This window comes from Macadamia integrifolia, chromosome 6 (assembly GCF_013358625.1).
Source record: "Macadamia integrifolia cultivar HAES 741 chromosome 6, SCU_Mint_v3, whole genome shotgun sequence".
NCBI classification, from domain to species: Eukaryota; Viridiplantae; Streptophyta; class Magnoliopsida; order Proteales; family Proteaceae; genus Macadamia; species Macadamia integrifolia.
This window is the reverse complement of record NC_056562.1, coordinates 262,943-276,224: the sequence shown is the minus strand read 5'-3', so window position 1 is coordinate 276,224 and position 13,282 is coordinate 262,943.

Sequence of the window (13,282 nt, the reverse complement as noted above, 5' to 3'; positions counted from 1 at the left end):
GTGCGTAAGGGTTAAATGATTTTATGTATCTGATTTCACATGTTTTTTTAGTACTACGCGGTTGGAAAAATTTGGACACACATCTCAATATATGGGCATTACACCTTTAGATAATCCTGACTGTCTAATGTTTCATTGGGAGTTTTAACGGTTGAAGAAGACCTTTTTAAAATGAAAAAAAATATGGATAGTTGGATGTGGTCTTGTTGGAGTACGTAATTTGTCAATACTATCCTTTGATTTTGAAGAATTTTAAACCTAAATTTAATTATTTATCTCTTCATAAATTGGCATATATTTTCATGTATATCTATAAAATTTCAGCAATCTAATCTCCACGTGCCAAAAGGTTGGCAGTAGGCATCCAATCCTTCATAACTTGATTATATGGTTGTTAGACTAAAAACTCCTTCCTTTTCTTATATTACACTTTAATTAGTAATGGAAAGAATGATGTAACACACTCTCTCCATGACTATGTGGGCTCCCTAATATAGAAATGGTAAAGTACTTGCTCATGCAAACTATTGACTTGGCACAAGAGATGCTGGTCAATACACGCGAGCAATGTATAGATTCTTTTCTCTTAATTAATAATAGGGAGAGAGATTGGTAAGCCGCCAATGTGCGATCAACTAGCGGACAACAACAATGGGGGCACATGATTGAATATTATATAGGAAGAATAGGGGGTTATTGCAGAAAAGAGAAGAGAGAGATAGACACAATAGGTACTAATTTACTGTATATAGGCGGGATAACCAACCTTTTACCTTAATTATAATGAGAGAAACATACCACAACAAACGAAGAGAATAAGGGTAAAAAGATCCCATAACGATCGTGTACGATACTTTTCCATCCCCACCCCCTCTTGATTCCTAACTATATAGGCTGTGCACAGTGATTTATGTAAATCTCCATAAAATGAAACTGTTTCTCATACCATAATTGGCGAACACAATATTGGCGTGAGAAAGTCTCCTTAACAAGGAAAAATTTTCTCTCAACACTAGAGTGCAATTTTCCCTTCTCTTGAATTTTTTCATTATTTTTTATGTATTTATTTTGGATATATGAATCTCATGTGGATGATATTTTTTTTAGGACAATCATTGATGTTGTATGTAGATTCCACCCCACACTCAAGTTGAAAACACTCTTCTCCGAAATAGGGAGTAATTGTGAGAGGGTTCACAATTGGTGACGTGAAGTTATAATTGGACTTTAGGTTCGTCACCAACTCCCAACATTGATATAAAGTCTAAAGTACTTCACCCAACCAATTCGAAGGATTAGGTCATAACTAAAGAGATTCTCTCTTCACTATGGTTCTTGAAAAACTACTTTTAATACTTTTTGGTGAAAAAATGAAGTATGCTTCTGAGTTTCCCAAATGCAATTACCATTTCATCATAAATTGCAAAAACCAGTTATTTTGCTAAATGTATATGTACTTGTGTCCAAGGTGATTGTAAGTATTAAATGTTAACTTTAGGTATAATATTAGTATCTACCAAGGCAGCATCCATTGCCAAGGATCATAGATTATCTTGAAGCATTGAACATGATGTACCTAACTTTCTATTTGCTTAATGTTTAGTTTTAAGGAAAAAGAAAACTACCAGTGTGCGTCTATCTATACCTAAACACAAGCAGATATGAAAAAATTATGATACCCCCTACCCTATTGGTCTATGCTGGCACAATGACCATGTAAGCGGGTAATGTTTTCTTTAAGTCTTGCCCTTAATTTTATTCCTATATATAAGAAGAAAAAAAAAACCATGTCAACTGGGATCCACAAATTTTAAAATGCCGGTCTTTTTGGGTCTTCCCTTATGAATGTTTTAATCAGAACACTTAACTCAGTGGACCACTGTCTTTGATGACATTAGAAATATTGACCACCTTTAAAAATATTGATCCATCACATGTTTAAGTTGATTAATCACAGTTTATGTGTATTGTATCAAACCAAATCAAAAGAGGGCTCCAAAACTGGTGTCCTTCTTCAAATAGGAGTCTAACATGGCTATGGCCTATGGGTAGGGAGCAGGGACTGAAGTACTCAACTCTGAAGAGACCATGATAAGATTCTAGAATACTGATTTTTTCATATCATCTCTTATTTATTTATTTTTTTATCGTGTAGGATAAGAAAACCAACAATCAAACGATTGAGGTGGTAGCAAGTGGGCCCACAGAGGTCCAGTGACATGCGAGATTTCTTTCAAGAACAACAACATTACAGCTTTGAACTTTGAAGCAAAAAGAAATAGTAATAATTTATAAATTAATATAAGTAAATGTAATTAAGGAGATCAAGTTGCTAATACTAGATGAGTATCCAGCAAATGAATCCAATTGATACAGAATCTTCCAGTGAGAGCTTAGTTGGTAGTTGCAAGGGTCAACATATTGGTTATTTAATCTTGTACTTATCCATTTTTAAATTATTATTTTGATGCTTTTTATTAAAGTCCATCTGTTATCATTTAAAAAGGTAGAATTTCATTTTTTTTAATGTCAATTGCAAATTAAAAATAGAAGAATTATAAGTACTTCTATATAACACAAACGTACAAGAATGAAATAAAATGTTTTAGTATTTTATTTTATTTTATATTCTTTTAGAAAAGATTGGACACACCACTAATATTTCTAGAGCTAGAAAGAGAAAAAATAGATTTGAATATTTATGTAATTTCAATATATGAGAATATGTGATATCTTTGACTTCTCTTTCTTCCCACTTTCTCTCCCCCTTTTGTTAGAGGATGGATCCTAAGCACTTGCAGTTACAGGTTCATCATCTACTGCACCACCTTTGCCTTGCTCCATCGTTTCTAAACCTTGTCTTGAGTGTTAGAGGATACTCAAGTTTAGGCGAATTAAAATCTTCATTTAGTATGAAGGAACTTGGTGCAGTGTTCGAAAAATCAAGTGCCCCACAAAAGAGAGGTTTCGTGGGTAAAAACATCATAACGTTGTAAACTATATTCATTAGCTCAGGTAGATCTCTTGCATCCATGTCAAATTCATCGATTTTTTAATGATATATTGAAAATTTGCAATATGGTCAACATTGTTTGGGCTAAAAATTAACAAATAAATATAGTGAGAACCTTAGAATGTATGCAGCATATACCTATCTACAAAATTGTAGTCTAATATGATCAACCACAGGATGAGTAGACACTCAATTATAGCTTGATTATTTTTACTGCAAAACCAAAAACCTTCTCCTATAAATAACGTAGGCCATGTTTTTTAATGTTTTTACTTGAATACATGAGAAGAAGAGGATAGGATTTGACAAAGTCATAGGATAAAACTAATTACATTATCCTTACAAGGAAATGATTTAAATGAAATATGTTTAATAGGTTAATTATAATGAATTGTACACCATCAATTACCATAAAATATAAATTAAAAAGGTTCCTCCGCTAGTGTGGGGAGAATCTCCCATGTCACACCAATGGAACACGAGGAATGGATAAATCATCTATATGATGTCTACATGATCGGAGAAAAGAGGAAATAATAATAATAAACTATTGTGAGGAAATGTCCAATACATTGGTTATGAGGGAAATATTTTTTTAAAAATACATTAGTAGAGAAATTATAGATGGAGTCAAGGTAAACATTGGTGTGTTGCCTTTTTGGAGTTTCTTGTGTAGTGGATTGCTTCATTTTAGATTTTTCTTTGCAGCATTCAGATCTCAGACCCATATGCAATAGCACAGGTCAGCCTTTGGCTTTTCCATTTATCCTCGGAAGATGGTGACTTCTTACCTATCACAAACATGAAAAGCAGGTCATGAGAGGGAGAATAACACTTCATTGGAAGGGAACCTTCTTTCATTGGTTTCCCAATGCGATAATGTTCCTCATCCATACAGGATGGAACATATAACAAAACTAGATAAAGCATGGCACCTTAATTGTTAATAAGGTGCTTTGGGCAAGAGACGATTGTTATTTGATCGTGTTGTCCTTCGTCAATGTAGGGGTTAATCAAAATGTACATAAGGACATCTGTCTAGATATGATTTTATATTTCATGGAAACGATATGATAATTTTACGTATTCCAATGCCTGTGCATAGGATCCACTCGATCCATCAGTGATCTTTTTCCCTTTACCTAATTTAATTTTTGGGGGGGGGGGGTAAAATCTTAATTTTTTTTTGGTTGAATTACAATCTTCAATTAGCATGAGCAACAAAGTATGGGTTGTTACAAAATCCATGGTGTTAGTTAACAGGAAAAAAAACAAAAAATTCCATCCCTCAATGGTGTCAGTATGAATCAATGAAAATAGAAGATGATTTAAGCCCACTAGTAGTTTCTTGCTTTTAATTATAATATTTGATGTTTAATGATTAATTATCAGAAAGGGTGAATGTAATGTTGTATGCTTCAGTCCTTAAGTATGGTTGAAAAAAGATAGTAACTTTTTCGGTAACCCAAAAAAAAGAAAAAAAAAGAAAAAAAGAAAAGAAAAGAAGAAGCAGCCTTCTTGTGTACAATTAATGTAGTTTTCAAGCTGATTGATGATTGATGATTGATGATTGATGATTGATGATTAGACAAGATGAGATGCTGAGAAATTGAGAAAGATTTTTCTTTCTTCTAAGATCGAGTGTATACTGCAAATTCCTATCAGCTTTGAAGGATGGCGAGATAGATTGTGTTGGGGTCCATCCCCAAACAAACCTTCTCTAGGAAATCAACTTATAGGCTTGGAGCTTAGTTATGCCAGTGGTACTCCAAGTCAGCTGAGAGAGCCCTTTTTATGTCGAAAAAGGTGTGGAAAATCATATGAAATGCTCAAATCTTTTTTTATGTGGATGGTTGTTTTGGTGCTACCAGAGTGTTAAAAAATCTGGCTCAGTGACATATTGTAGAGTCTATGATCTGTGGTGGTTGTGGATGCGAAGCAGAATCAGTACTTGAACATGCCTTTTTGTATTGCCCCTTGGCCAAACAAGCATGGTTTGCCTCCTTAGTTTCTCTTTGAATCTCTACTCATCCAGATCTCTCCCTCTTTGAATGGATTCTCAAATGGGGGTGCCCACCTGACTAAAAAAGGAGAAGAAAATCATCTTTGCTTCTCATGACATGACTGTGTGGGAGATCTGGAAGCTTAGAAATGCTCGGAGTTTGCATACGGTCACCTCTTTCCAATCCTAGATTGCGATGGTTGAGCAAGTGTGTTAGCCCCCCCCCCCCCTCCTCAAGTGAATGACCATGTGGCACAAAGTGGCTCCCCATTTTTCCCATACCTAGAAAATTACTCCATCCTTACGGAGGCATCTACATGCTCTTGGAGAAAAGCTTTGGGGATGGGGTGTGCTGCTTTTGATTCTTCGAGGAGGACTTGCTTCATTGCATTGTCTCATTAAGCTCTAGCGCTGGCAGTGGTTGGAGAAGCTGTGGCTATCCATTTAGCTTTTCATTTAGCTAAGGGTCCAGACCTCTTGAGTCTAATGGTGTTCTCTGGCTGTCTTCCATTCCCACCTCCCTCCACCATTGGTTGCATTCTGCACATATTAGGACTACTATTTCATTTATCTTCTTGTATTTTTGTTCATATCAGTAAGAATTGTGTTGGGGCAGCCCACCCTGTTTCAAAATGGTCCTATCCTTCCCTCTTCCGAGGGAGCTTTTGAGTTTTGTTTCGGCTTTTCTGCCTCTATTTTTTTGGGATTGGGTTAAGATCATGGTTCTAAAAATGGATGTAAGATCGATTAAGATGGAATTTCTGATATCGACACAAAATGTTTTATATATGGTACCCATCATAGAGTATCTATGAGAGACTTACATAGTACGTTGTGGAATGTGGATTGACGACGTAGAAATTCAGATTGTTATATATTTAGATAATGATCTTGATTGAGCATTGGTTAAATTTCATATCTAAATTCACTTGTCTCGATTGATTATTGGTCAAACTTCATATCTAATTCAATTAAATACACCCATTTAGTTAATTTAGATACTTGACCAATTCCGATTGAGCTGAAACTTTCTATTGAGCAGGCAACATTCTGTTCAACTTTTCAACAAAGTTTCGCCCTTTGTATGTGGTACAATGGTGGACCATTTATAAATACATTATGGGCAGATCTTTTATAAAACCTACTCATAATACAAAGGTCAATGAACTCAACGAAATATGAATCAAAGAGAAATGTCTAATTAAAATTCAGAACCTATACAAGAAAATGATAAGGGAAAGGGAAACAACCCCTACAATTCATGGTGGAACATGATTTGGGGTGGAACATCTCTCACACATCAACTAATTTTATTTTATTTTTGGTAATGAAAAAATGGTGCTCCATGATAGTGATCATAACCTCAGGACAAGCCCCCATATAGTAAGCTGCGCTTCTGCAGTACCAATGAGCGATAGTGGGCATGCCAAGACTCTAACCCATAACCAACTAACTCGAGTGGTGATGGGTTGAGGCATTTTCACCACTAGGCTACCAACACCATTGGTCACACATCAACTAATCATATCAAACAAAGTAAGACATGTCATTTTACATGTTATGTACAACATTTCTTGATAATGCTCTCTTAATGCATAATGCCTTTTTCTCATGAGTTTTATTAAAAAAAAAAAAAAAAAAAAAAACTGTAACACCAATCACAGGGCATATTGTCAACTTTCAATAAGTTAATAGCATACACCAGTCATAGGGCTGACCATAAGAGGTTAAGAAAACCTTTTTCACAAAGTGAAGAGAGAGTGATACAAGCTGACCATCCTGGCGGCATGCCCAAATATTAAATACCATCATTCACCTTAATACCCAAAATTGTGCAAAACAGTGACAGTCTTTTACAATAACACTATAAGTCATTTTCAAATGATTTTTGAAAACTTTTTTTTATTTCATTTTTTTTAAGAAAAAAAAAAAACCCCTTTAAGAATAAAAAAAATGAAAATTAAGATATTTTTTTTTTCAAATTCTGAAAAGACCTATAGAAGTGTCATTATTAAGACAATCCACATTTCTTAATACAATATTTTACAGCTCCATTTCATCACACTAAAAATGGTTCAGAACATGGTTTTAGGAAGAGATTGTACTGTAATAACCAGGTAAGTTTCATTGAAATGGATTGAATTGGAATTGAACAAAAAACATAGTGATGGCCTGTTCAGGTTGGAACCAATTTTATCCATTGGTCTGGCCGGTTTTAGTACATTTTTCAGATAGAATTCGACTATTATTTTCATTCAACTAACTTGTTTGGTAATTATAATCACTGTACCAGCCATTAATAAAAAATTAAGGTTGAGGGCCAGTACTTACTAAAGAACCTGCTAACCCAAACCCTAACCTATTACTTTTCATGTTTTATAAGATTGGACATTAAAACCCAATTAATGAACGGTTGGTTTAGTTTGGGTGGTTAGCTTTATTCCATGTGCTCCAGCCACACGAAGCTGACTGGTCCAAGTTATCCGAGCCAACTACCCACTCAAGCTCACTATTCTAATTAAGCCAGGGTTTGGTGCATTCGTATTAACCCTGGGAACAACATTTTGGGTTGGTTCAAAGCTTGAATGAACCATGATAAGTATAAGTTTTCTGGAAAATTATTCAAAACACAGAATCGGGGACTAAATCGGTCTTTGCTGGTTGAACCGAATCAAATTGCAATCAGCCAGAATTGGTCCTAGCTAAGAGCCCTAAATCGGCCCTCAGGTCTGACTACTCACTGATTCCATGGTTCCTTGACACGAATTGGAATCGGTCCTAGTCAATTCACAGCTGAATCAAATGATTTATCGATATATTCGATCCCTAAGTTTTTAAATCGTATAATTATCCTGTTCATTTGGTGCATGTTCAGGTCCTCCCAGTCATTAAGTGTACATTAAAAAATTTGAATCCCCAAGAACAAAGTAAAAGAATCATAAATGCCAATAAGAATCTTGATCACTCATTTCATTGATGGCTTTTTCTTTAACTCTTGTCCGTACTTTTGACTGCCTTGCCCAGTGAAGGAGTCTACGTCCATAGTTTTCTCATCTTCGCTGACACAGTCACAACTCGCTCTGCTCATGAAAAAGGGTGGTTAAAAACCTTAGCCTAACAATTTAATGATCCTAATTATCTTCCCAAAATTATGAGCTGTGGTTTTCAGGTTGAGATTGGGTTCTTCAATGCAATGTATTAATGGGTCATTGGACTTGACAACTCTGTTTTATCAAAGATTCTAGAATGGACGAAATGTTGAATCCCAAAACTTAAGCTGTTAGGAGGAGAGACCCAATTGGTATATGAAAACATTCAAGTTTCAGAGTTTATAGAGATATGATTATTCCTAATATAACCTGTCCCTCTTTTTAAGGTACATGGTCGTAAACGAATATATTATTAAGGAAACAAGAACCCCGTCCACTTGCATTCTCCACGCTGAGACACATGTGATGGATTGTGAAAAGACACCCCTGCTCTTAGCAACCCACCCCATGCGTATGGGCATAGAGCCATGCAAGAGGGCATGGTTCTCTCTCTCTCTCTCTCTGTTATTAATAACAAATTGATAATCTGATATCATATTGAATTAATCAATCTAAAAGCTTAAGTTGTTTGGTGGAGAAGTTCAACTTATATATAAAGTTTGAATTAGTTAACATGTGATTATTCTCCATAGGACCATCACATTAGACCATTTAGACCATCAAATCCAAAAATTAAGTAGTTGATCTATTTTCAACAACTAAAAAAAAAAAAGAAAAAAAGGTGATTTACGTCAACCTTTCCTGGCATTTGCTTATATTACATCCTCCCCTAAAATATCATTTATTACATTTAAACCTAAAAAATCTAACACCCAGAGGAGTTAGTTTTAGAATACAAAAAGACATAATTACCCTTCTTCCTCCTCTTCCCACTTCTTCTTGTTCTTCGTTTCCCATCGTGAGGTAACAGCAGCTTCTTCTTGTAAACGAGTACAAGGACATCACATCGTTTTCATCTTCACAACTTTCAGACAGTATAAACAGCTTTTTGAGCAGAAAGTGGAAAGAAGAAGAGAAACTAAAGCAAACGAATATCTGAAGTATCTTCGAGTTACTGTAAAAACGAAGCAAATTCAGAAAATCTTAAACAGAAATTTAAAATATTTTCTGGGAAATAATAATAATCATCACTTCCGAAGGAGGAGCTGTGCCTGTCGTCCTTGATGATGGAGCGACAAATCCGCCGTCAATCTTCTTCATCTTCTTTTTCTTCCTCTTCTTGTCCTTCACCTTCAACGTCATCATCCCCGGATCATTTCTCAAACAATTCTTGTTTATCTTCTCTCTTTTTCTTCATCTTCTTTCCAACCACATCAGATGATGCTTTCTTCAAGTCTTTCAAATCAACTTCCTCTTCAGGAACCACCACAGGTCGATTCTCACAATTGAGCTTCACAGCTTCGATATGCGGAGAAGCAACGAAGATCTCCATAATAGATCTTCTCTCCCTTGTCCTCGACTTCACCTTAGTCGTCACCGCCGCCGGCGTTTCTGTAGACTTCCTCATCTGTAATCTCCGGTGATCCACCTTCGACGTAGTCTGAGCCAAACAATCATCGATATGCGCGTTCACCGCATTCACAGTTGTCGCCGTAACACTCCGACAAACCGGACAACTCATCACCACCTTCTCCTCCTCTCCCGTCACTATAACCACCTCAATCTTCTCAACCGAAAGCTTTTCCGACACACATCCGCTTCTCTCGCCAGTTACTTCTAGAATCTTCTTACCGTTTTCATCATCATCATCAACATTAGACTTATTAGCAGGAAAATTAGAAGATTTAGATCTCATCGCCTCCACCTCATCCTTCGACCACTGATATTTCTGGCATTTCATCAATGGAAGCTTCGCCGCGAGCTCTTCTTTCTTCATTGTTTTCTTATCATAAGTATGCCTATTTGTATTCTAAAACTAATTACACTTATGGTCAGATTTTTTGGATTTAAATGTAATAAATGATTTTTAGGGGAGGATATATTATTGGTAAACATGAGGGGAGGTTGATGTAAATCACCCAAAAAATTATTTTCAATAATTTGATAGCAGTTTGGGTTATGTTTTAAACCGAAAAGTCTGTAGTTTGCCTATGCTGTTTAGGTAATATAAATTTTAAAATAATGTTGGGCATGATTTAGTCTAGATGAGGCACCACTAGTAACAATGGAATTCCTTTAGCGCGTTACGCCCATTTCATTAACCAAAGGTGTGATTCTTAGCTTAGTGATATGTAGTAGATAGAGTTATGCCCTTTCTTGGAGACATAGACTATATCAAGAGTTGTTGAAATGTTAGGAGTTAAAAGGGTTGTAGTTTCACATTATTTAATTCAGGACTTTGGTGTTTTCATATGGTTGAGAAACTCTCTACCTACGTCTTAAGGTAGGGAGGACATGGTTTTTCATGTAATATTAAAAAGGAAAAAGGTTGGGTATGCCGTCAATATACCCAAATCTGTGTCCATCTCTCTCTTCCTCTCCTTAGAAAAGTGTCATGTGCTCCTCCCATCCTAGCCCTTCCATTGGTTGATCCGCTAACTTCACGAAAACAATGGCATGCCTAACATCCTTCCCAAAAAAATAAAAAAATCATAAAAATATTAAATAATGTAATAAAATCAACCTTTCTAAGAAGGTGAGAGAGTTTCAAGTAGATGAGAGAGTTTGGTTTTGACTACCTCTAAGAAATGGTTTAGAAAAATTCAATATTTAAAAGATAATTAATCCACATACTCTAATATCTATTTGAATATTAGATTTCTCATATCCTCTCTACAAATTAACTCATTCTTATCCCAGCTAAATCGGGTTGACAACATAAATATTTTTTCTTCACTTAACTCTATTTAAATCACTTATTATTAGTCCTAAACTAAGTTTATCTTCTTGATCACCACTTTTCCTAAAATCATTTTAGACTTACGTAACTTTCTCTTAAAGGATTTGATTAAAGCCTTTTAAAATGCTGAAAGCTGAGCTAACACACCAACCCTACCTTTTATCCGGGGTTGAGAGCCACACTATAACACACTTTTGCAATCCGTTTTGGTAGCTGAAAATATAGTAGAGAGAAATTAACTTTTGTAGGCTATAAATTTGGGTGTGAAAATCGTCTACAATCGCTGCACCTGTGTAGCGAGCATTGGTGGCTGGGAGCCCCTTGGGGCACTTTCCCAAATGCTCTCAGCCTTCTGATGTTCATTGCACCTCATCACTCACTACAGAGGATGTGGACTCTAAATTTGAACCCGTTTATACGATGGCCAAATTGATCATATCAACCTTCCATAGTAAACATAGACAGAAACTTGTAAACTATTATATGTCATCTCCTAGTCTCGGCAATCAATCCTCCCCACTATTTTGGCCTTGAGCCTTGACGCAGCCTGACCTTTACTTTGGGTTCTAGAACTTGGGCTGGGATTTAGGTGATGCGAAAATGTTCTGTACTGTTTAACTCATGAAGCTCATTTGCGTGTGGTTCATCCTTTGGCCAGCCTAAAAATAAATAAAAGAAAACGAAAAAGAAATAAAATAAAATCATGTAGCTCGTATAAGTGGTACTAATAACAGATAAGACCATGGTTAGATTGGGTTTAACTGGAACTAAGGCTGTACTTGGTATATATTTTCATATTGAATTCTGGGTCTAAAACGTCTTCTGAAGCATAAAAGTAGAGAAGAATATGATTTTCGAACGTATTCTAGGCCCAGAATCTATGATGAGAATACATAACAAAGACAACCTAAATGTTTTTTGAATTCTGTTGTTTTAAGTTTGAATGTTGCAGCCCTGTAAAGATGTTTGTATTTCTCTTGAATTGAATCACTCACAATAAAGGATATAAATACAGATCATTACAGAACCCTAGTCGACTATGTATGATATAGAAAGACAATATTACAATGAGTATAATAGGAAGAAGAATATATGTTTCCATAGAGATGGCGTTCTGGCATATATAGAGTTTCCATGTGAAGGAGATTCTATATATGGTGTTGCCATATATGGAGATACTTTATTCGTCATTACCTTGTTGATTTTGAGAGCCTCATGAGCCTTACAACCTGAACTCCTTTGGGAGAAATAATTTTAATGCCCACATTTTATGGGTTCCAAATATCAAAGGATCATGTGTGATGTGTTTTACTGTTTGTATAATAAGACTGATGGAGCGACCTCTCCTTTACTGATTAAGTAAAATTAGAAAAGTCATTTCAAGTGAGACTCCCAGTTGGGGCCTGGTTTCCTGGTCAGATCTATAATTAGATGAGCTGGGTTCCTAAGGATGTTTCCCTACCTAAGGCTACAAAGTAACTAATTAAGGAAGGGAAAAGGTTTTCTTATCCTGCTAGGGGAGGGTTCTCTCTCTCTCTCTCTCTCCCTTACATGCACAGACACACACATAACTTTTCATATGAATGAACTTGCTATCCTCCTACCCACAAAACTGTCATGTTGCACTTCACTGACCACTCCTCTATGTCGCTTGTTCAAAGAACCTTGTTGGAAATATCCTAGAATATGATTAGGAGAATGAATACTTATTTGTATAGCAGATAAAGATAGTTGATCACATTACAATAAACACTATAGATGACATAACACATATGAAAACACCAGAACCTTGGGGAAAATTATTGGTCACTCTCTTTAAGATTGGTCCTTGTGATAGAAACCAAGTTTTTGAGAATTAGCTTCCAAGATAAAATAGCCCTGCATCATTTACTGAGTTTAGATTTATGTTCAATTGAAAATATCAAAGTCGATACAAATAGAGAAAGAACAAGATGAAACAAAAGTTTGGATTTAATAAGCAGGGCAGTAGGCCTAGTTCGTACTTTACGAGTATTTAGGTAAATAAATAGATGAGGTGGGTAAAAGTAATTTACGAGGTTATGTTTAATTGCATTATCGAAATAAATTATATGCCTACAATGTATTCTAAAAATGAGAAAATAGAGAAGAATTGAAATTAAAACAATGTTATAAATCTAAAATGTAATCCAAAAATACATACCAAACACACCACACCTTTAAGATTAATCACCCATGGGTGATGCAATCTTTCTTTCTTTCTTTTTTTTTTTTTTTTTTTTTTTTTTTTTTTTTTTTTTTTTTTTTTGATAAGTTGTATTTTTGTATTTGAGAAAAATACAAAAAATAGGTAATTTCATTACCTTCTTAGGACGGACTTAAAGAATGGAAGAGGAAAC